The 26,204-nt window shown below is 39.1% G+C and overlaps 1 protein-coding gene across 2 annotated transcripts in view; it reads left to right on the forward strand.

The window, feature by feature from the left end:
- The window catches only part of RFC3 (replication factor C subunit 3), a 559,111-nt gene that overhangs the window by 368,755 nt on the left and 164,152 nt on the right, over nucleotides 1-26,204 (forward strand). For both annotated transcript variants that reach the window (XM_060287864.1, XM_060287865.1), the window contains 2 exons: nucleotides 5,502-5,602; nucleotides 9,553-9,743. The gene's annotated coding sequence lies outside the window, so the exon portion shown is untranslated. The remainder of the gene's footprint in view (nucleotides 1-5,501; nucleotides 5,603-9,552; nucleotides 9,744-26,204) is intronic.

The raw sequence follows: 26,204 nt of genomic DNA on the forward strand, positions 1-26,204 counted from the left end.
TAACACCCATTTATGGTAGAAAAAAAAAAATCTCTGAAAATTAAGAATAGAAGGAAAGGTCCTCAGTCTCATAAAGTATGCATACAAAAATCCTACAGCTAATATTATACATAAAGGAGAAACATTTAACAATTTTATCCTAAAATCAGGAACAAGACAAGGGTTCCATTCTCACCATTTCTATTCAGCATTGCCCTGGAAGTCATTAAGTCACTGCTAATGAAGTAAGGAAATAAATAAACAAATAAAGTATAAACAAATAAATAAATAAAGTATATCTATATATATATGTGTGTAAAACACACATTTGCATGTCTTTATTCACAGATCACAGTCATATTCCTAGAAAATCCTAAGGGACTTGCAAAAGAGATATTAAGGCTAGTAAGTGACTCCACAAGAACACAGGATTTACAAGGTCCATCATATAAAAAAAAATCAATTGGATTTCTATAAACTTCACCAAAAAAAATGGGACTAAAATTTAATAGTATCATGTATAGTAATATAAAAATATTTAGGGTTGTTAGGGGAACAACATCAATAAATTTAACAACTGCAAGATTTCTACACTGAAAATTACAAAACATTACTGGGAGTGATTGAAGGAGACTGAAATTAATGGAAACATTTGTGGATTGGAAGACTCAATATTATTGATATATCAATTCTCTCCATACTGATTGATAGATTCAGTGCACTCTCAATCAAAATCCTAATAAGGCTTTTTGAAGCAATTAAAAAGCTGGTTCTAAAATTTACATGGAAGTGCAAATTACCTAGAAGAATTAAAACATTCCTGAAAAAGAAGTACAAAGTTGGAAGTCTTATGCTATCAGATTTCAAACTATTATAAAGCTACAGTTACCAAGACAGTATGATAACAGGATACAGAAATAAATCAACACTTTATGGTCAGTTGGATTTTGAGAAGAAAATTCAATGGGGGAAAGAATTCTTTTGAACAAGTTAATCTATACATAGAAAGCAATTCTAGTCAAAACACAAATGGATGGCCTCCCGGGTGGTGCAGTGGTTGACAGTCCGCCTGCCGATGCTAGGGGATACGGGTTCGTGTCCCGGTCTGAGAAGATCCCACATGCCGTGGAGCGGCTGGGCCCGTGAGCCATGGCCGCTGAGCCTGCGTGTCCGTAGCCTGTGCTCCGCAATGGGAGAGGCCACAGCAGTGAGAGGCCCATGTACCGCAACAAAAAAAAACACAAATGGAATTTGATAAGCTGGTTCTAAACAGGCAAGGACAAATAGTAAGATTTTTTTCTACCAGATAGCAGGAACATTTTAAAGCATTAATAATTGATATAAGTAGTTTGATTTGTGTAGGAAGAGAAAATCAATGGAAAAGATAGAGAATTTTGACATTAAAATTATATGTTTTTGATCAAGTCAGTAAACAAAAGATAGTTTGGGGACAGTTATCCCTCCACTTGGGGGAAAAAGTTGATTCCTAACTCATACTACACATAAAAATATATTCAATAAATAGCTTAATGTAAATGAAAAAACACCTAAGAATTAACTCACAAATATATATCTAATAAGCTCTTGCAAATACATAAGAAAATGTCCAAAGACTTACCATAAAATGAGCAAATGTTATAACCAGGCAGCTGATGGGAGAAATAGACAATAAATAAATGAAATAGGCTCATCCTACTCCCCTTAATTACAGGATGCAAATTAAAATAGAGGTAAGATATCAATTTTTCATCAAATTTGCAAAAGTTAGACAAAGAAACTGATAATATCTGTTGTTAATGAGAATGTGGGAGAACAATTCACTCACACATTGCTCTTAGAAGAAAAACTGGTACAGCTTTTTTGGAAAGAAATCTGGACCTTCTGAATGATATACACTTCTAACCGAATGGTTTTAATTCTGAGCATCTCAGAAAAAACATTTACAAATGTGCGAAAACAAACTATATGTAAAGGTGTCCATTCAATCCTTGTACAATTTGTGCAGTGGTATGCAAGCACGTTTATCAAAGGAGGATATTGTATTTCATAGTATGCATTAATTAGAACTACATTTTATTTACATGAAAAATAATGCTCAAATCATAAGGATTTGAACATTTTCTAAGAATGTTCAACCTGCTGCAAAAAGACTAAACTTTACAACCCTTGTAAATCTAACAGCAGCAACCAACTGCTTGATCTTTACCTCAGGTGTAGGATTAGCCCTTTAGTAAACTGGATTGGGCTGAAATGAAGAAGGGAACTTGCCTCTGGATGTCCGTATTTGTATAAGAAAAGTACAGTCAGCCTCCCACTTCAGTTTCACAAGGGATCTGTGTTGTCAACCATTATGATTGAATTGTGTCCCCTCAAAAAAGATATTCAGGAGTCCAAACTCCCAGTACCTCAGAAGACGACCTAATTTTGAGATAGGGTCATTACAGAGTTATCAATTTAAAATGAGGTCACTAAGGTGGGCTCTAATTCAATATGACTGGAGTCCTTATAAAAAGGGAAATTTGGATACAGACAGGCACGCATAGAAGACAGGGAGAAGAGGGCCATCTACCAGCCAAACACAGAGGCCTGGAACAGATTTTCTGTCATAGCCCTCAGAAGAAAACAACTCTGCCAACATCTCGACCTCAGACTCCCAGCCTCCAGAACTGTGAGACGTTTCTCTTGTTTAAGCCACCCAGTGTGGGATACTGTTACAGCACCTCTAGCAAACTCATAAAGTACCTTTGTCAAGTTTTGTGCTTCTATGATGTCTTTTTTTTTTTTTGGCGGTACACGGGCCCCTCACTGCCATGGCCTCTCCCCTCACGGAGCACAGGCTCTGGACGCGCAGGCCCAGCGGCCATGGCTCATGGGCCCAGCTGCTCCGTGGCACGTGGGATCCCCCCGGACGGGGGCACAAACCCGTGTTCCCTGCATCAGCAGGTGGACTCCCATCCACTGTGCCACCAGGGAAGCCCTATGATGTCTTATATTTGGTTTGCATTTTTTATTTTACCTGTATATTTAGTTACTTTGGAAAAATTCACCATTTCACTTAAGCCAAGTGATAAGGGAACAAAGAATTGTGCAGACATAAAGCAGGATAGCCAGGGGGATCAGAGGCAATAGAGCGAGAGAGAGTAAGCAAGACAACATGATCTTTATGGTGCTATTTGTTCTAAAATGTTGTGACTTTCTTATTACACACCCTGGTTTTATAGATGTTCTGAACTGCCTGGACACTACGTCCCCCGAATATTCCCCACTTTAATTTTAGTTTCCCCCAAAGCAATTCTAAGACAAGGACTTGGTGTGAGTCATTTATTTAGGAAGTGGTCAAAGGAAGCACAGGAAAGGAAATGGAAAACAGAAAGGAAAGAGAAATTGAGAAGGAAAGAGCACCACTAAAAGTTGTTACTTAGTGTGTTACCTCTGTGGGCACCTGAGGCACTATTCCACTGGGGAACCCTGAGGAATGGGGTAGAACGCATCTCAGAGTTGTTCCCCTTATGGATTGGGAAGCTGGGGTATTTATCCACCCAGTCCTGTCTATCATTGTCTGAAAATTGCCCCCTGGGGAATAAAATGTATAGCATGTTGCAACCACTTTGTTCCTGGTTTGCATGCAAACTTCTACAGAGCTGGGAAAGCCTACCGGCAGAGAAACAGGAACAGGGTGGTTGCAACAGGTGGGTGCGTGAGCTGGGCAGTTGGTTGTCAGCAGGTGAGATACTGTCCAACCCAACAAAATGAACTTAGAGGTCGGTGAATACGATGTGGAGGGGAGCATCAACTCAATAGCATCTTCTACATTACCCAGGAAATCTGGATTAATGAAAGATTATGGCAGTAACATGAAAATGGATGTAGGCATATGAGATCTTCAGAGGCAGTTTGAGTGCACATGGCTGCAAGGGATTCTTGCTCAGAATTGAAAATAAGGAACCAAAACCAAAACCAAACACAACAATAACAACAGGTGTTTGAGAGTGAAGTCTAGTCTACATGTAAAACGATATTAAAAGGAAGAGCTAATATCCCCAAAAATAAAAAAAATGAAAGATACTATATTCTTAGGTAATGAGTGAACTTGTAAATAAACCAAACTCTTATTTCCAAGTGATTAGAGTGTTTGGAAGGTATATGCAGTGATTCATTTGATGCATTTCAATAATGAATAATGGTGAAGACCTAGGCTGGATTTTTGGAAAAGAAAGTTGACTAAAACTATGTATACTCAAGAAACTCACAATCTGTGGACCAGGGTGGAGTTACTTATACAAGTAACCATACTACCTATGATGTATGTTGGGTATGGACAGAGGGCTCAGGCAGAAGAGAGAGATTCTTTTCCTGGATGTCAGGACATTAAAGAGAATAGATGAAGGAGTTTTCCCTGGCCTCTGAGTTTGGCCCTAAATGCTGATTAGGGGTTTCCAAGCTGGACAACAGTTGGGGGGTGGGTAGGTAGGGTTGGCTATTCAAGGAACAGCAGCCAGAGAAGCAAATGAAAACAAGCATAAAAGGACCTGGTAGTTCAAGGTGGCTACAATTTAGGAATTTTGAGTTTATCCCTAGGCAATGGGGAACTGTGAGGTTTTTGACAAGGAGAAGGATATTTTAGATTTGTAATATTGGAGAAACTACTCTGGCAGCAGTGGAACTTGACTTTGAATGAGGAGATGCAAATAGGGATGCTATTCATGTGACTATTGCACAAATGCAGGTGTGTTAAGATCCTGAACTACAGTAGTGATAAGTAAGCATCACTGAGTTTGAGGATGAAAGATTTCAATTGATGAAACTCAGTGCCTATAAATATTGATACTTAGAACTGAAGGCGAGAGACATTGAGGATTCCTCCCAGACTTCTGATTAGGTGTGTGAGAGAGCCAACTGCTGAAATAGAGAAGTAGGCTGGCTCGGTTGTTGTTGGTGATGATAAGTTCAGGTTTGGGCTTATTGAGTCAGACGTGTAGAAATACAACCCACCACTAAGTATGAAGTCCTTTCACCTCTTATCTATGAAAGAAAAAAAAAAGTTGTGATGGATTTGAAGAAAATTATCAACAGTTTTAGTGCTTTAGAGGGAAGTCCTATGACCATTAGAACAGATAAAATATTTTCTAGGTTAAACCCTATGAAATTGCTAATATTTGGTTGTTTTTGACCTGTGTAAAATGGAAGTTTCATATGGTCCATCAGATAGTTTTCTGGCTTTGGGAAAGACCGTATAAAGGATCTTCCTTAGATTTCACTAAGGAAATAAAGATTATTGTTAAGTGTTGAAAACAGTCTTCCAACGGAAATAAAACTGGTCACAGAAAATTTATCAAGCCAAAATATCTACTTTTTATTACTTAACTTTCATGTCTCATAGGACAGGTCAATGATGCCCAGGTAAGCCAGTAGAGAGCTCTGACCTGGGAGGTGAGTGGTAGTGTTGGGGGGTGCTTATTAGGACTCTACTTCCAAGAACTCTGCTGGAGAAACTGGATTGTTTCCTCCTCCTTTCTCTCCAGGCCCCACACCAGTGTTCTACAGCATTTCCTACATGGAGCAGCATCTCTTGGAATTTTAAAGAAAGACCTAAGGACTCCTGAAAATATCATTTATCTTTCATGTAAGTTAAACTGAAGAATTCTACTTTGTAAGCCAAAGGGAAGAGTAAAACGTTTTTGGACTTTTCAAATACAAGGAAAAACATACATGGAGAAACGATATTTTCCTTGGTGACTGATGCCAGGAACATTTTGTTTTGATAAGTTCAATTCTTCCATCATTATATTACAGTCAAAATAGAGTTTTTGACTGAATTATACATTTTTTTTCTAAGTTGCTCCTGCTCTCTGGAACTGAGATGCTTCCAATTCAAAATTATTTCTGCCTTTCAGATTTATACTGACATTAGTATAAACCAAATGAAGAAAAATGAAAATATATTCATGCAGCTGTTTCTGCATATCACCTTTAATCTTCCATGTAATTTAAAATATGTGCTTTTCAGAGAGGAAGAGAGAGAGAGATCTATTTTTGCTTTATGTGAGTATAAAAGTAATTTGTTACCATGGCGATATTTTTTTATCTTGTATTTTCCAAACACAGCCTTTGTTTCAGGTTTTGGGTAAACAGTCACTCTCTCTCCCCTCCATTTACAGTATCATGCTCCACTGACCACTTCAGGTCAAGCAGAAGCTAGTCTACAAGATCAAGTACCACATTTGACAGAGATTTTCATTTTTTGGTGCTTGTATCAACATGAGCTTCCTGACAGAGTCAGGAAGAGGGCATTTCCAATTCTGAGACCCTCGATTTGGCAAGTGCTAAAGTTTAGTCTTCCAATTTCCATGTCTTTTTTTTTTTTTTTTTGAAAGAGAACCACTGCCTATTTTAACCCTATTCGATCCAAAATCCAACCCAGTCAGCATTCACCTAGCATTACATTCACCAGGCTACCAACCTACAGTGCCTGTTTTTCTATTAATTCTGTTTGTAAAATGTTAGGAGCTGGCAACTTTTCTGTTGTTTTGTACACAAGCAAACAAAAATCAGAGGCCTAATTATTTTCAACTTAAGGAAGGTACAGTAGAAGAAATAAGGTAAATAGAACCGGAGAGTCAATCTATAGGCTCAAAGGAATTAAATAAATCAACAATTAAAGAAAATTGCTTTAAAGACCAGGCAGTTTAGGGAGGATAAAGAGAGGTGAGATCAGAGAACCATTTTTAGCCTAAGTTCTGAATATATATTGCTTGTATAGTGGTGGTAGGAGGTGGGAGAGGGGGACTTGAAGGGGAAATAGAAGAGAAGTATGCAAGGAGGAAAGGCAGCAGCAGACATAGGAAGTTGTGCAATAGATGAGCAATTATAATTCTAATATATGTTAAAACAACAAACCAGTATTATTGGTCAAAGTGTAAAATCCCCAAAGTCAAGAGTTGCATAAATTTGTCAACATAGCCTGCTTTGGGATGGAACAGAAGGCATGAATACACAAGAATAGATCATTTATATATAAGGTAGATGCTTTTTGAACATCTACCTGGGCAAGGCATCAGGTTAGCCTTGAAGGAGATAAACAGAAAAGTAATATAAAGACTGAATAAACTGAAAGAGGCAATTTTATGTAAACACATAGAAAGTAGCTAATTATACAAAAGCCCCACGAGCTGCATAGATAGATCAGCTTTACTGCAGTTTGGAGGTGGTGGAGTTTCCTTTCACTGTGAGGGATCACAGAGCAAGATTAGAACTAGCTTTTGAAGAGCAGGCTGAATGTAGAGAGATGCAAAGAAGAGGGAAAGGAATCCCTCTTCTCCTCTGGGTACCGACCAATGGAGCCCATATATAAAGGAGATTGCTGATGGCATGGGAGATTGGATTGGACACCATGTCTCAGAGTCAAGACTGAAAACAGGCTTCATACCCTCTACTCTGAATCTCGACACTAATACCCATAGAGATCCCACTGGGCCTGAAATACAGACTCAAAACCTCCATACCCAACCAGCTAGATAAATGAGGACCTCAAGATTGCTGTAAACATCCATTTGGAGACAGAAAATAAAGTGGAGTAGTTACCTCAAGTGAAGAGGTAGTTTATGTTTGACAAAATGCAGAAACCGAAAAAGGAAATGTGGAATCTTCCCTGGCTTTTGGCACCAGCAGCATGATCACCAATAAATATAGTTCAATGGATTCCAATTTCTAACAAAATTCACCACTGTCCTTTCTTTTGTGAGGTGTATGGGCATCAGAGATGCTGTGTTTTACCTTAGATATTCTCCTAGATGGAAAGCAGAGATTTTGGCTGTTGTCCTTAACGGGTGGAAGTAGAAACAAAAGAAAAAGAGAGCAGATACTCCCTCCCTCCCCTCAGGCCTGCCAAAAGCCAAAGACTATGGCAGGTTCTTTCCATGTACCACATAACTGACTCTCCATAATAACCCAGTGATGTAGGTATAGTTGGCTCCATTATACGGATAAATAAACTGAGACTCCGGGATTAATGTAAAGGAACTTGCCCCAAGTCAAATAACAAATAAATGGGCAGACCCAAGATTTGAATCCATATTCATAACTCCAAAGCCCGTATTCTAGGCACACATACAAATTACAGTAGTCCAGCTGAAGCTAGGCAACATGTTGGAAACCGTGGGAGGCTAATCTGCAAAGAATCATAGCAAGGGTAAGAACTTAAATTTATTTTCAGGCAATCCAGAGCTTCTGGAACATTTCCTTTGAGCAAGGAAGTTGCACAACATGGCATACTTTAACTGATTTGGGGTAAAATACAGCCTAGAATGTATATGATAATGTGAAAATAAGCTGTTTGGCATTTAAAAATTCAGTTGCTTAAAACAAAGGTCATTTATTACTGCTTACACAATCTGTAGGTTGGCAGGGAGGTGGCTGATCCAGGCTTGGCTTGGCTGGCTGGTTCTGCTTCAGACTGAGGCCGCAGGACAGCTCTGCTTCTTACTGTGCATCTGTGGGCTGGGGTGGGATGGCTCTGCTCCATGTGTTTCTCATCCTCCTTGAACCAGTGGTTTAGACAAGAAATGTTCTTCTCATTATAATGTGTGTGGCTCAAGGCAGTGAGCAGAAACCCACAGGCCTCTTAAGGTACAGGATCAGATCTGGCTCTCACACTGTCACTTACACTTTAGTCTATTGGACAAAGCCCGTCACTCAGCTAAACTCAAAGCCAAGGGGCAGGGAAATACAGTCCACCCTCTTCCTGGGAGAAGATTAAAGGTCACATGGTAAAAGTCACATGGTATGAAGTTAAGGAGGGTTGAAGAGCTGGGCTAATAATGGAGTCATCCCCACCCTCATCATCATCATGAATCACCACTGCATAAGCACTGAGTAGGTCCTGAATTTACAGCTTCTATTAGAGAGATTGTTACTTTTAGTTAAACCCAATGTTAATAGAACGAGAATAGTAAAATCTAATTCTCTGTACTTGGGCTTTGATTTCATATCCTTACCTGTAAAACATAAGGTTTGGCAACCTCTGTGGTCCCTTCTAACTCAATGATTCTAGGTTTCTATTATTCTCCCTCATCCTATTGCTTTAAGTTATAAACAAATACATAGTCAAATGAAATTTCTGCTCTAATGTATATGCTATAACAAATTAACAGAGAAACACTTAGGAAAATTTTCAATACTGTAAGTTTCAAGAATTCCAAAGATATGCTAAAATTCCATTTTGATTAGAAAAATTGAATTGTACTCTTCACAGAGTAATCACAGCTAAGACTTTTGAGTCACCTGTGTCTAATACATATTTAATATCCTCTTTATATAGAGGAAAACATGGATGGAATATCATTATTATAAAGCCCAACAGTTCAGAAGTTCTCTTTTAACAAATGTGGGTAGACCTTTTGAGCTTTACTTCAAACAGCACAACACTGAGAAAATACATTTGGGCAACCTCAATATGAGTCTTTTTACATCTCTGTACTCCTCCCTTCTCCTAAGTCCTCTCCTTTACAGCAAGGACTATCTACAATCATTTTGTTTTCATTGCTGTTTTGAAAAACATTTTTATTTCTCATACAGATAAATATGACACCTCAGATACAGAAGAATTGGCGAAAAGCATTTCAGGTGGTTAGAATAAGTTGCCATAGTCCGGACATGGAGGCAAGGATGCTGGAATAATTCTGTAGAAGCAATCCAACTTGTGCTTAGGAGCCCATGGCCTGGAGGTGGTCGGGGGAGAAGAGTCTGGAAAGGTACATTGGATCACGGTAAGGAGAACCCTGGATGAAAAGCATTTGGACTTTTCTTTGTGAGTGATCCCTATCACTCACAAAACCAATGATCACTCAAGCCAGACAGTTTTTCAGTAGAAACTTTTCCATCTTTACCGTTTTGCTTTAGGGAGATATTGCATGAGTAGGATGGAGTCAACCAGTGTGGCCAAGTGGGAAAAGAGAGATAGAAAAATCCATAAAAAGACTATTGCAGAAATTTCTTTGTATGCATTATGTTTATAATAAATACAGAATTGAAGCAGTTTATATTAATACCTCAGTTATGTGCTGGGCACCTATAAAGGACATGGAGCCTGTTTGGTTTATTGTTTCAGTGAATTGAGGAATATCCTGTGGGTTGAAAAAGTCATTGCTATTATTTTTGGTGGCAATTCTCAAAAAAACTGGTAAGAAATTTAGGAATTTGAAAGATCTTTTCCACTTATATATGGCAATCAAAATACTTTGGTATTTTCTACACAGTATTAAATTTGACTTCAACAGTACTAAGGGGCACATTTGCAAGTGATTGTATAGCAGTTATAGAGTGACTGTCCAAGCCCCTCAAGGATGCCACAGCCAACACAAAGATCAGAATTGCCTTTCCATTAGAACTATCTCCCGACGAACGTCACAACCCTGAGTGTTGTGAATGGTGAAATTGTCTTCCAGAAGAATGGAATTCACTCAATTCAGTGTCACCTGCTCCATCCGGAAGTCAGCCTCCAAATTCATTGTGCATGTGTAATCGAGTTTGGGGAGATGGGGAACCACATGGGATTATAGAAAGTGCTCACTTTCTACTTCACACTTTTCTATATTGTTTTCATTTCTTCATGTGCATAGATTGACTTTATAGTAAACATAATATCAAAATAAATAAACAAAACATGCCATCACTGGGCACAACGTTATTCCTACTGCTTAATGGTGACTTGGCTGGGGCATCTAAAATTAAGTTGAGAAACTAAAGTGTAACAGCTGTTTCAGACTTCTGCTTCTATTCTGTTGAACTATTTGGAAGTGGAGTGGAGGTGCATAGGAACTAAGGGAAATTACCTCTAATACAGCATTTGGAGCTTCAGTCTATATTATTTGGTCTATTTCATCTCTCTCAAGAGACCACCTGCTAAGATAAATCAACTTTAGTAGTTTAATACAATTAGGATGAAGTCAGAGTTAGAGCTGCCTTGTAACAAATTCTCCTTCAGCATCAGAGAGTGTTGAATCTGCACATTGGGTTCTGGTCCACCCATTGAACCCTAGAAAAGAAGAAGCAGAGAGGCATAGTCACTAGATATGAGCGAAGGTACTTTTACTACGTACTTGTTTTTATCCAAGCCCTGTGATAGGGCTTTACTTATGTTAACAAGTTAATACCCACTAATATTCATTGTATAGATGAAGAACCAAGTTCAGAGAGGTTGGGTAACTTACCAAAAATCAGGCACTAAGTGATGGAATCATTTCTTAGAATCCTTTTTGTTTCTAAAGTCTTGTTTTCCCCCCATACAATATTTTCCTCCTTGGTTAAGGTATAATCCATTGTGATTTATCTGAAGTAACTGAGTGTGTATAGCCCAGAAAAGGTAGAGCCAAGATGGTGGGCACTGCATCCAGAAGTTCCCTTTCCTGCCAAAGCTCAACTTGGCAAAATTATTCCTAGAGGTTGGACTTCAGGATGATAAAACAGTCACCAGGTGGGGTTTATTTATTTATCTTTAGTGAACTGGTGCAATTGCTCAGACTGAGCAGTAAGTAAACATCCTGCCAGAGAGAGATGCAGATAGGGAGAAGCAGTGAAAACAAGTTCTTAGTTCCTTTAAAATTGTTTGATGTGATTTTGGTTGGCAGCCCAGTGAGGAAGCTCTTTTCCTGTCGAGTTCTGATTCTGATTGCTGTGCAATTGTTTGCCCACCTCTCTGACTCCGAATGCTCCCTGCTCTCTGGGTTCAGAAGTAATCACTCTGCTGCATTTAAAGTGAGGAGAATGACTACCAGAAAAATTCCATATGAATTAATATAAGTGAACACCTTCTATCAGCAAAGCTGGAGTGTTGAGTTGGTGACTTGCAAATGAAAGGCGAACAAATCGATGTGGTGGACCATCCGAACAAATCGATGTGGCAGCCATCCAGCTAACGCTCAGTAAGAATGTGCGTTCCTCCTGAGTCCCTTCTGCTCACAGCCCTCACTCCACGTTTCCTGGATGGCTGACTCAGCCTTGGTTCCACAATGGCCTGGTCTCCATTGCCAGGGTAGAGATTTGTGCCAATCATTGTACCTCGAGAGAACGGAGATGAAAGTGTTTTTCCCCTAAATTACTTGGAAAATTGCCTAAATTTCCTTTTTCATTTTTGCTACAGCAGGCCTGACCTTTAGCTGAGAGGGTCTAACCCACCTAGGCCATTACTGGGTGACTTCTGCAGGGCCATTTCTAAAATGCCATTTTGTAGTCATTGTTGCCTAGTTTAGTTGCTGGAATATTATGGCTTTGAACTTTCTTAAGTTTCTTCTCACTGAAAAGCCCAAGCTACTTGTCAATTTCAAAAGGATTCAATATATGCCAAATGGAAAATGGGGAGCATGATGAAAAAATTAGCTGCCCCCTATTTACAAACTTGAATATGCTCAGTTCAGATGTGTTTTTCATGTTATATTTTCTATAGCGAGGGTCCTTGATCCCCTTAAATAGAAGGGTTCTCCCTAAGGAGAGCAGGCTAAGCTTTCAGGTAAGAAGCTATTGATATTGATTCAGTTGTTATATGTGCAAATTTCTAAAGATCTGACACAGTGACTATAATGTATATTGAGTGCCTACTATGTGCCACATGCTCTACTTATTTCACTGAATTTTGAAAGGAATCTTACGGTCAGGCATTTTCCTCATGTTTTTGTAGATACCTAACTCTAGACCATATTTCTATTGGTGCAGAGATGGTATCCAATTTATTCACATCTGTATTTTCAGGAGAAAGCACAGGTCTTGCTTACGATAAGTACTTAATGAATGTTTGATGAGTTAACTCTGACCCTCAGTGGATGTTTGTTAACTGTTGAACTGAACTACAGTACTCGAAACTGAGGATCAGAAAAGTTAAGTGATACACCCAGACCTCAAAGCCATTAAATAGTGGGTCAAAATTCAAACCAATCCTGGTCCCTTATTTAGGAACCATCTATTCAGACCCAAACTGTCAAGAACCCCTCCCACAGAACATTTCTCTTGCTTCTCTCAGCACCTCTGTGAGGAGGACCATGACTGATGGATTACCAAGCCTGGGTTTGTGCTCTGGGGCACACTGCCTCCCAGTTCACAAATCTGGTTCTCCCTCATGCCGAAGAAGGAAACTTTCCCAGTTTGGGGACCCTCATGGGAGGAGTGACTGATTTATTTTGTTTCTTACAGGAGAGAGGCAGGGAAGGGCACTTACATTCTGTGACAAGGGGATAGTTGGCTGTTGTGTTCTCCCTTCCCTGCCTTTGGCAGACAAAATGATGTGACAGCCCTGAGTACTCAGAAAGCTAATCCATGGTGGGATCGAGGCCTTCTCTGGGATTAGCTAAAATCTTCTCCTCTGAGGGAAACAGAATCCTTAAGTCCAAGGGGCACCGAGCTGAGCTGTGCATTTGTTTAGGAATTTGATCAAGAAGATGAGAACAGACTAGCCAGGGGGAAAGGCAGCAAATGACAAAAGGCTACAGGAATTTTGGCTCACAGCAAAATGGGTCAGGAGACACAAATGCTTGAAACAAGCAGATTCCAGGGCAAGAGAAAAATCGAGAATGAGGAGGAATGTGGAAGATTAGGGAGTGACTACAAATGTAAATGTTAGTCGATGGAGTTTTTGAAATAACTTAGATCTTCCTATGATTTTCAAACTTAGGTCCTAAATTATCCAAGTTAATATGTATAACTCTGAAAATGTTTAATTCTTCTAATGAATTGATTTTATTTAAAAATATATAATCAAGGAGAAAATAGAGCTAATAGGTTAAGCTTCTTTACTCTAACGTTTGGTTTCTGATCACTGGACCAAAAGACCCACAATTTTGTACTGAATCTTCCCTTGCTTTATAGAAGGTCCTTTGGTCTCTGAACCTCAGCTCCCACACCTGAGATAGTGGTGTAGCACAGTGGAGGCCATGTCTTTGGGTTCTTAACTTGCCTCTAAGCACTAAACTACCTGTCTGACCTTGGGCATGTTTCTTAGCTTTTTCTGTGCCTCTGTTTCCCTGTTTCTAAAATTAAAAGGATACTAGTATCTACCTCATTGTTTATCTGTAAGAATGTCATGATCCTCACAACACGTAAAGCACGTTGACCAGGGCATGGCACAACAAATGTGTCATAACAGGGAGATGAGGGCTAACGTCGCTCCATCCCCCAGTTGTTGTGAGGATCACTCAACTGAAAGAATGCATTCTGAGAACCTTAAGTGGGTATGTAACGTACATATGGGCTTAGGTAAATGAGAAGCATTCATGTCATTATCGAGTAATTTTGTGGGTTTTGTCTGCTTGCTGATTTTCCTCAAATTGCTTGATGAATGTGCAATTCTCCCTAAAGAAATAGGGCTCTCATGTCAGGATCTCTGCTTAGAATTTCTTTTGTATTCTTTAACATCATTCGACAATGTTTGTAACATTTGGCTGTTTTCGAAGCCCTTTCAGAGATATCTCAGTCGCTCCATGCGGCAACCCTTGAATGGTACGTGTTGTAACTCTCCCTTCACAGATGAAGGAACTGGAGCTTAAGGTGACTTTTTCGGCATCCCGAGAAGGGAGGAGGGAGGGAGATGTGTAAGAGGCAGATCTATGTTATGAACCTAGACCTTTCCATTCCATAGTCCATGTTCTCCCCACCTTCGGGGCTGCCTCTTGTAAGTGTTTACCTACCCAGCACTCAGAGTCCACTCAATGTGGACCGCACACGGGGCTGGTCTGCTCCGGAGCACTTTCCTCAGCCAGGCAGGAGTCTAGACCCACCGTGTGACTGAATGGGGGAGCCTCCCTGAGCCCCTCATTCCCTGCCGCCTGTTTCCCTAGTCTAGCTGGGGCTGACCCTGGTGCTCATCTCCCACAAGCGCTGCTCACGGTCACGTGGGACAGCCCAGTAAAAGTCAGGGACTCAGAGAGCAGCTCCGCCAACCTCTTTTTAAAAACTCCCACTTTGCTGAATTATTGCAATAATTGCGTCGCCATCTATGCAGTGTGAGGTTGCCCTCCAAGGGCAGAAGGTCAGCAGCTAATCAGCCGTCCTCTTCCCCTCAGAGAGATTTGAGCAACCTGCCGCTGCAGCTCGGAGCCGCCCGCACTCGGTGCTAGGCCTCCGTCTGCCCATCTGTATTGCTGTCCAGGCGCGCGCAGCTTGCCAGAGGCGAGGATCAGGATGCTCCCGCGCTCTCAAATCACTCCACAGCAATACTCTTTATGGATCCTATTATTGTCAGTAGAAAACCATTTTGAAGCCTGTATGTGATTAGGGCATATGGCCAGCTGGAGGCATTTGAAAAAAATATCTTTTAACGTTTCCTTTTATTGAATTTGGAGAATCTGTGGTTTAATGCAGAGTTTCATACTGCAATTGAATACAGCAAAACTTGGAAGAAAGCTTTTTTAAAGCAACAGTTGGATTGTGTAACACTTTGATTAAATAGTTGTTAATGAGCCACATTTCCTTGCACTCATCAAGGGCTTTTCTCTAACAGCGGTAATTCTCACCTTTGACTTCATTATTTTATGAAGGAAGACAGAAGGCAAAATGAAATACAATTTAACGAGTTTTTTACTCATCCAATATGCAAAAAGAGAAACCTAGAGGATGTACAAAAAATAAGCTGGCACACTGCCAAGCTTTCTAGGCATGAGGTTTTTTAAGATCTAAAATTACTGGTTATAAAATTAATAAATTGGTTTTCTGATTAAAATATAACCAACCTTCAAAACGATTTCTCCTCTTTATCCCTGAGACACTCATGCATGCTGTGTGCATAACGCAATGAATCAGGAACTTCCCAGTGATAGTGTGTTGTTTCTCCTGTTCTTATAATGAAAGGATATTTAACAGTGTATTGTTATATCACTCATTGTGTTTATGATTTTGTCTCCTCTTTTCTGGAAACTCAATTGCACAGTTCTAGAGGGCAGAGATCATGTTTGGTGTCTTCCACATTCCCCCTGCTTTGATTGTAACAGGAATGTATCTCACATGTAGGAGATGGGAGAAAGGCAGAGGGATTCTAAGCCAGAAAGCCTCTAATATATAAAATACAAAAATATGTGGCTTACATTGAAACACAGCTATTTGGCGCTTCAACATACGGGATGAGTACTATGTAAGGTATTTGAAACAGGAAATGGAAAAAAAAATACTGTAGAGAAAGAGGGTCTATTTTTTTCTATGGGATCCCCAGAGGCAGTTGATCTAGAAGATATTTCTTCCCATCTGTGGTGAGATTGCTAGCTATTTACAAGAATCTGTTTCCTCTCCTTCCCAGCGCTCAGCTAGAACTCATTTTCCAGTTGCCCTTACAGTTTGGTGTGGCCAAATTATATTTATAGTGAATGGAATATGAGGAGAAGTGATGTTTGTCCTATCTAGGCCTGGCATAAAAGTCTACCACACATGTTCTTCCATATTCTTCCCATTTTTGCTGACTTTGAAAGACATCTGTCAGAGATGACAGGCATTACTAGCCTGGTGCCCTGAATGACTGTGGAACAAACGGCCCCCACTGACATGAACCACCATGAGCCACCTGACCTATCACATAAATGAGAAGACTCTGTTATTTGGAGGCCTTACATGTTGGGCCTATTTGTTACTGCAGTTTCACATACTCTAATACACTTAAAACTGTTGGGTCAGGATAAATGCTTCATCTAGCTGAAAACTGAGAGCTCATTGGAACAGGACTCTCAGCAACATTGGTAGGGCACATTATTCAGAGAGACAGATCAGACAGTGCTGATGTGATACTAAAGGTTCTGCCCTAGATAACTAATAAGAACCTACTGTATGGCATAGGGAACTCTACTCAATTCTCTGTAATGACCTAAATGGGGATAGAATCTAAAAAAGAGTGGATATATGTATAACTGATTCACTTTGCTGTACAGCAAAAACTAACACAATATTGTAAATCAACTATACTCCCATAAAAATTAATTAAAAAAAATAAATGTTCTGCCTTTACTTCAGCATTTCTCAAAGTGCTATTCAACAGGCATCCAGAACAGGCTCAGTGGTCCATAGAATCTGCCAAAGACTCACTGCCAAGTTAATGATGATGGTTGGAAAAAGCAACACTCTGGACTTCAGTGAGAAGAACAAAATGGCTCCTGAGTGAATATATGAGCTATTTGGGATTCTGCAGGGAATGGGAAATGATTTGGGAAGCTCAGAGCACTAATGACACTTCTGTGTGTATATGTGTCAGTGTGTGAGTGTATATATATGGATTTTCAAAGCCTTAGCCTTCTTTCCCTTATCTTTTATTACCACTGCTTTTGATACCAGCCCTCTGTGATGGCTTTCCCCCAAGTAGGTATGCCTAAGGGAAGCAAGGGTTGCATATTAACTACATCCAGTAAAAGCAGAAGGTAGGACCTGAGAGATTATGTGCAGTTATTTGTTGTTGTTGTTATGGAGGATGTAGAATTTGCATCAACTAAGACTTATTTAGTGCATTTGCTTGTATTTTCCAAAAGTGTCTGAAGTTTTCTGCTTTCTAACTTTGTGCTTTTAAACTAGAGAATTATAGTTTTCATCCGAGGCCAAAAATAATGAGTTACTGTCATGTCTAGGTTTATTTGGCTAGTTATGGGATCTAGAGGCAATTCAAGATTTTCATTTTTATCACTATACATAAAAATCTGATTAGCAAGTACTTTTCAGTGATCTCATTGTCTTTCAGAATCACCTCTGCTTTCTTACATTTGAAATTATGCTGTAATTTTTAAAGCAGGCTGCCTTGTTTTCAGGCCTCTTTAAAGCTCTCTGCTGGTCTATTGATGGGAAGTTCCCAGGAACATTTTTTTCTTTTCTTCTGGTTGGCTAAAGAAATGAGTGAGGCTTTCTCATGTGCACATGTGTGTGTTAATTCTAAGATTTATTGTCTAATTGAAAAGTCAAAAACAAGGCTGAGAGAGTGTTCGTTTCTTTTTCTATTTGAGCTAGGTATCTAAGAGTAATTAAGTAGATCTGGCAGCACCATGCTTACTTTTCTGCCTGCGGTAATTGGACCCGAGTAGAAGCTGATCCCTTAGAAGGCTCGTGAGCTTCTCGGCCAGAAGACCTGCCACTTGTTCACTGTACATAAAAGCATTTACATAGGTTGCTGCATTTATGTATGATATCTTCCTGGTCTGTGTACAGATTTGAGTTTGCAGCCCTGGGTTTAATTGTTAAACTGTGACTTTGTATTTCTAAACGCATATAATTGAGAAAACAATTAGTATAAACCTGATATCTGAAGGAGATTTTAACTAGTTATTCATATATTTCAGGTGGTTCAACACCAGAAAAGAGAGCTCTATGCCATTCATTTATGAGAGAATGTAAAAATTCAACATAAAATATTAACCATGTATTAAAAGACCAAAGAGTGTTTAGTCAAGCATTGCAAGAAACAGTAACGTGAGAAATATATTGTAATTCGTTATATTAACAGATGAAAAGAGGAAAAATAAATCTAATCATTTTAATAGATGCTAAAAAGGAATTTGACAAAATTTAATACCTATTCATGATTTCAAAAAACAAACAAAAAAAATCTTCTCATAGTAGTATAGAAGAAAATTTGTTTAATTCCAGAAAAAATATGTGCCAGAAATCCAGGACTTAATGGTGAAATGGTAGGTGTGTTCTCATTAGGTTCAAAAGTAAGATAAGGAAGCTTGCTACAATTGCCAGTATTCAATGTTGTGTGGAAAGTCCTAGCTGGTGCAATAAAATAAAGAATGTATGTGTATAAATATTGGCAAGGAGAAAAACTCATTGAATGGGATATGCAGTTTACCTAGAAAAGGAATAAAATCAACTAGCAACATCTTAAAACTATGCTTAGCAAGGTGGCCAGATACACCAATGAATAATGAGTCATCAGTCATGCTTATGTGATGTGTAATGAAACTTTAGTAAAAACCCTTGAACAACTTGAACAATGAGATTAGAGAGTTCCTGGACTGGTGAACAGAGAGGACGTGGAAGCTCTGCATCTCCTTCCTTACCCTGCCCTATGCATCTCTTCCATTTGCCTATTCCAGAATTATATCCTTTATAATAAAAATATAATCAGAAGTATAGTGCTTTCCTGAATTCTGGGAGTCATTCTAGTGAATTATCAAACCTGGAGGGGGTAGTTGTAGGAGCCCCTGAAAATGCAGTCAGCTGGGCAGAAGTGTGGGTAGCCTGGAGACCGCATTTGCAGTGGTGTCTGAAGTAGGGCCAGTCTTATGGAACTGAGCCCTTGATCTATGGGATGTGTGCTAACTCCAGGTAGTTAGTGTCAGAATTGAAATGAATTGTAGGACACTCAATTGGTGTTCAGAGAATTGGAGAATTGGTTGTTGTTGGAAAGACAATAACGGTTAACAAAAAGTCGTCAGTAATTATAGAGGAAAGAAATGTTAAATTGACATGTATAAAAAATTGAGCATGCTTATAGGCATGCAAAAATAAAAAATTGGGAGTTGAGACAGGTCTCATAAAAAGAGCTCCTTCAGAATGTCACAATCAAACTATCGTGTGCTCGTTTTTGCAGTCATTATACAGACTTCATCAAGGTCACTTGTGAGCACAGAGCACAGCATATTTTTTGATTTTTGAGAGGTGTGGTCCCAGAAACTTATTTATTTCATGAAAGAAACCCTATCTCACATACAAGATCACTGCCATATACTTATGAAGAAGTAAATCAGGACTTGTTAGCATATAGGGGCTGAAGAGAAGACATTATAAAGAAGAAAAGGAATCATTGTAACTAGTAAAATTTAATTATTAATTAAAATGCTATAATATTATGTAAATATTATCTGGAATAAACAGAAAGAATATATGCACATGAGCATATCCATCTTCATACATGTGTACATACACATGAGCAAAGAATCACTCTGGAAGGACTCGCAGGAGACACAATGGCAGCTGGAGTTGGGAAGGTGGGAAACAGTGAAAGTAGAAAAGTAGGAGAGACACATCTTTTGTGTATCCTTATACAAAGCATAAGGATTTTTTATTTTTTCCCACTTTACCATGTGCAGGCGTTACCTTAAAATTAAATAAAATAGAGAAAAATAAAAGTCTTATTGTTATTCACATTTTATAAATGAGGAAACTGGAGCTCTAAGTAGTTTGGGGCTTAGTTATAAAACCACATTAGATAGATCATCTTCCAGAGCCCCTGCTATACTTTCAGGCATCAAAATCATAAATCATTCCTATCAAAGGTCTGGACCATCAAGGAAACATATATATTTTAGATAACAAATAGCAACACGAAGTCCTGAGGTCTTTCTAGGACATTAGGAGAGCTTAGGATTCATGAGACTGTTCTCTCAGCCTGATGAAGAGAAAATGAAATTGCATCATCACACATGCCCATGGAATAATAATTGTTCTTGATAAATAGCCTGGCTGTGGTTCCAGTGCATGGAATCCTGAAGAGAAAGATCTGGTGGTTTTCACACAGCATTTTGCGAGTCTGTCACCTTTGAGGGGGAGGATCTTGTTTGCCTTTTCTATGGACAATAGGTGTACACACTATACTTGAACTTGTCTTTCCTGTTTCCATAAAATGCAGTAGAGTGCCAGGTACCAGGCTAAAAGTATTTGTTTTGTGTTCTTATTTTTTGATGATAAAGATCGGGTAAAAGCAAAAGTACCTGTATCCATTATGCTGTGCAGCAGGTGAACCAGAAATTCTGTAGGTGGCACATTTCCATCCCTGGGGTATTTTATGACAGCTATAAACCTGACTGATTTCCAAAGGAAACACTGACAAGCTTTCAGAATAGCAGTGCAAATGACACCACAAAGATTACAACTATACGACATGTTTTCTTCTCATAAGATTTAAGGGTTTCAATTAAAAGAAGAAAACCAAAACAACAACCACTTTCCTTTCTTTACTTGGAGTGCTGACGAAATTCCCACCAGGGCTTGAAATTCAGAAAATAAGTGGACTGCCACTATCATAAGTGATTAACGAAGACAACAACAACAAAGACAAAATCCCTGCCTGCCATAGTGATCTACTTACACAGCTGGAAGTGAACACAATCACTGGGCTCAAGCCATTTGCCCACGTCAACATCTCATGTTTTCCGCAGTTGTTTGCCTGGCACTGTAGCCCTTTGTCTCCATAACTGTTCACCCTCCCTCAACCTACCCCCGAACCCCCTCCCAACTATGCCTCAATGCCTTCCCGGATGGACAAGCCTGTGAGGAATTATTTTCCAGGAAAGAAATAACTGCTCCCTTAAGGGCTTTGCAACAAGTATACCACAAACAGACCAATATTACATCTTAAACCCCAAGGCTTTCTCATTTGACAGCCTTCCTCATCTATTCTTCATCATCAGTGCAATACATACCGAGTACCCACTGCCTGCATCCATTCTGGGGACTTTGCAGAATGAGGACAAGCCTTTCGGTCTAAAGAAGCAGCCAGTGGCACTCGGCCAAATAAAATCTACACGTTGCTGTTTTCTATTTTTTGGTATTCTTACTTTCTCATTAATATTTGGGGGTGGATGACTGCTAAATGGAAAAGAAAACTAAGAGAGGAGAAGAACTATTTTGGAAAGTGTGAAAAGGGAAAAAGCAAGCTTTATTTCTAAAATGAAGAAGCACAGAAACTGGGGTAAAAAGGTGTGAGGAGGGTGCTGAAGAACAGTTTTTTATGTCTCAATTTTCTATTAAATTCTCCTTTTGACAAAAAAGAGGTAAACACAAATTGTTCAGCCTTCTCTATCCATTCCCGTAATCCCACTGCCCTGCACGGAGCCCATCCTGGGAAGTGGGGAGACCTGATGAGGAGCTTCTGCTGACCCCCAGAGGAGGGTGACCTGGATTAGGGCAGTGAGGGTAGAGCAAAGAGATGGACGAATAGACGTTTATGAGGTAGAATGGCCAGGAGTTTCTAATGATCACGTGGGAAGGGAATCTGGAAAGGAGACAGAAGGCAAATATAATGTCTTAATTTCTGGTTTGGACAGAGACATGGTGGCTTGGTGGTACAATTCCCTGTGATACTAGGTAAGGGGCTTAGAGGAAGGAGTACGCTGAAGCTGAAGTTCAGCTTAGAAAATAATACATATGTGGTGTATAAGGGTAAATTGATCAAGTTTCAAATGTAAAGGTGAGATGATCAAGCTCGCTTTGTTTACTAAAGAGGAGGGAAGTGGCTTCCTCCCTTCTCTCCCTTCCTTAGGGTATCTCCTTGAAAATACAGGCATTCTCATTCAGCATCTGACCTTGGATTTCACAAGGCAAGGTCATGAGCCTTCGGACCTTGGAACTGTAAACACAACCTCCAAGATGAACTTGGAAGTCCCTCAGAAGGTGTAGGTGAGACAGTCACCCACCACAGGTGTGTCCTCTTGTCTCCAGTGGAGATGAGAAAAATTGTTACTGCTTTTCTTTTACTTTTATAAATGAAGTTATGTGAAATTCTGTCCAGACTTGTAGACATATTCCAGCTACCCTTACATGTATGTAAATCTGATAACACTCAATTTTAATTGTTTTCTCTCTCACTTCCGTATTGGTATGGAGGGGTCTTGTGTTGGTAGGATCGTTTTATTTCTCCAACAGGTAGCCATGAAAAATGTAAGTGGAGATACCCAGAAAACATTTGATCACACAAATGTGATATTATTAACTTGTAAAGTGTCAGAAATTATCCCTAGAGTGTAAAGAAAAGGAGAGTGGGGTTAGATCCCTGAGGACAGGGACAGACCATGATATGCTCACAGAAGAGATGCAGAAGAGTTCACAGAGGAGGAGGAAGGAAGAAGGTCTTGCACCTCTTGTTCACTGTGCTTTCCTGCGCCTAGACACACAATAGTGTTTGTTGAATAAATAAGTGAATATTGTCAGCCATCTCCCCAGCTTGAAGGCGGGAGAAGACACTCATCGGAAGTAGAGGAACATTTTACTAAGGCTTGGTTTGACTTTTTTCGTAGCTCAAGCTGTCACCTTTCCCTGTTAGCCAAGACCTTTCCTCTGTCATTTCTCTGTCAGGGAGACAGAGAGAAGATGACCCCAGTAGGAGGAACTCCACCATCTGATAATCAGCTTTCTTCATCCACATACACTGATTGGGGGGGATGCATTCTACCTGCGTTATTCTATCACTCCAATTTATATTCTTCCTATCCACTGTGTATTTTCTAACTCTCTCCTTGAAAAGCATTCTTAGAGTTTTGTTTTTATGTTTTTTAGAAATGTTTTAAGAAATAGAATATTCCCAAACCATACAGGTCGTTGAATTCTTTTATGTTTTCCTTCCCCCTAATATCCTCCTCCCTTTGTTAGAGGGAGTCAGTATTAGGAGCTGTGTAATTATAGTTCCTTTAGTTTTCATTGTAGCTTTACTACATTTACAGTATAACAAATATATGATTAAACTTTACATTAGTGGGTATTTATAAAATGGTATTATTTTGCATGTGACTTCACTTTTTACTCAACATTACAGTTCATGATTTTTTATAGGCAACTAAAATTCATTCATTTCCACTGCTGTATACTATTTCAGTGTATCACAAATTCATCTATTCTCTGCCCAACCAGATTTGAGTTGTGCCCAGTGTTTTTCTACTGTGAACAAGGCTGCCGTGGACATTCTTAAATGTGACTTTTGTGCACATTTGCCAGAATCACGTATAGTTAGGAGTAGAATTTCTGATCAAAGGGTTCTCAGGCTTTGGATATGTTCACATTTGCAAGATAAGTCCAAACTATTTTTCAACTTGTTGCGCTAATTTAATTTTCCCTCGGTGATATATGAGAGCTTCCATTGTTCCACATTTCCCCCAGTGTATAGCTCTGGCAGATATTTAAATCTTTTCACATTGATTTATCATTTGGACTAAATAATGGTTTAAAATTCAAGAGGGACAAAAGAGTGTAAAGTGAAAAATCTCCTTCTCATTTTTAATTCCTCTTTCCAGTGGCAAAGAATATGACTAATTTGTAGTTTACCTTTTGAGATATAATCTATGCATATCCAAGGAAATGTGTGTGTATATATATTCACCTTTTTCTTACATAAACAGTAGCATATCATACACACTCCTCTGCACCTTGGTTATTCTATTCAATGATAAATGATGAAGATTGTTTCATGTGAGTACATAACAAACTCTTACATTAAAACTATCTTAAGGGCTTCTCTGGTGGCGCAGTGGTTGAGAGTCCGTCTGCCGATGCAGGGGACGCGGGTTCGTGCCCATTGTACAGTTATTAATTTTCCTTTTGTGATTATTAAGTACTTTGTGGGGAGATATTTGGCACTGTATTTTTCCCCTAGATTTAGAATCCATTGAGAATTCTTACCTCAGTCAATTTTAACTATGATGTTTGCAAAGTATTGATATGTTTAAAATTCTATCATTTCTCCAATATGTATTAGTCAGCATTATAAGAAAGAGCTTTCCCTTCTCTCTCTCATTAATTAATTCATTCATTATCAGTACCATCTCATGGGTTCTTATTTTATTCACTGGATTGTAATTTGCCACCATTTCCCAGATTTGGCCAGTGGAGCCCCTTAAATCTCTCGTTTCTCTTTTTATTAATGAATTCATGTAATATGCAATAAAATTCTCCCATTTAATTTATACAGGTTATTCGTCACCACAATCAAAATTAGAACAGTTCACTTATCCTAAAACACTTTTGTGCCCATTGTAGCTGATTCCTTCCCACCAGCTCCAATTCCTAGAAACCACTAATATGTTGCCTTTTTATAGAAGTTCAAGTAAGTGAAATAAACTTGATTCCAAGTTGGTAAAGATTTTTAAAAAATATCCATTGCTAGATTTGCTAACATTTTGTTTAGGAATTTTATATGCAAGTTCATGAATGAGATTGTATTTAAATTTTCTTTCTCATTCTGTCCTTGCCAAGTTTGGGGATCAATTTACTGTGGCCTCATAAAGTTATTTGGGAAGTATCCCTTTTTATAATTTTCCAAAAGAATGTATAAGATATAGGAATGATTCATTCCTTGAAAGGTACATAGAACTCACCTGTCTGGGCCTGGTGTCTTCCTTGTGAGAATATTTTAGACTACTGATTCAATTTGTTCAATTATTATAAGACTCTTGAGGCTTTCCATTTCTTTTTCAGTCAGAATAGGTCAATTATTTCATTCTAGGCCTCTGACCATTTAATGGAGCTTCAAGATTTAATGGCACAGGGCTTCCCTGGTGGCGCAGTGGTTGAGAGTCCACCTGCCGATGCAGGGGACGCGGGTTCGTGCCCCGGTCCAGGAAGATCCCACATGCTGCGGAGCGGCTGGGCCCGTGAGCCATGGCCGCTGAGCCTGCGTGTCCAGAGCCTGTGCTCCGCAACGGGAGAGGCCACAACAGTGAGAGGCCCGCATACCGGAAAAAAAAAAAAAAAATTTAATGGCACAAAGTTATTCATAGCATTCTCTTTGAAGTTTGTAATCTCTGCTTTATCTGTAATTATGTTCTCTTTTTAAAATTCCTAGTATAGCTTATTCATACCAATTTTTCTGATGCAAGTTTGTCAGAGATTTATAATTTTTACAGGGTGTGTGTTTTAAGAACCAGATACTGAATGTGTTAATCTTCTCTATTATATGTCTGTTTTCCATTTGAAACCATAGTGGAGAGAGCAAAGATTCTTTAAAGGATCCCTTTTCTGGCAGGTGTTTTTTTTTTTTTTTCTGGCCCATTTTTTTTTTTACAATACTATAGTCCTCTTCACACTCCTGACCTAATGTCACATCCCACCTTCAGCTTTGCCACTTTGAGTGGTCCCAGGGCTTTGTTCAATTCCAAGTCATCCCGGAAGCTCTCCTTTTGCCCCCAGGACAGACAGATTCTGGGTTAAGAGTTTGCTTCTCAATCATTTGCTTTCAACTCATTTACTTCCTGGTAGGTATTTTACATACTGTCCTTCAAGCTCATCAATGAATTTTAAAATGTGCTTTTGTTATAATTTATCCAGAGGACATTATGAGAAGACAGCTTTTAAAAATATCTAGCCTGCGTACGCTTAGGAGCTGAAGTCCATTGAAAGACAAATTTAAACTGAGAGTAAAATTAGAAAAGAAAAATGATTCTGTATAGCAGTGCTGTCCAGTAGAACTACAATGTGAGCCACATATGTAATTTTCAATTTTCTGGTAGCTAAGTTAAAAAATGGGAAAGAAACAGGTGAAGTTAATTTTTAAAATAGATCTAATTTGACCT

The sequence above is a fragment of the Globicephala melas genome, chromosome 18 (assembly GCF_963455315.2).
Source record: "Globicephala melas chromosome 18, mGloMel1.2, whole genome shotgun sequence".
NCBI lineage: Eukaryota > Metazoa > Chordata > Mammalia > Artiodactyla > Delphinidae > Globicephala > Globicephala melas.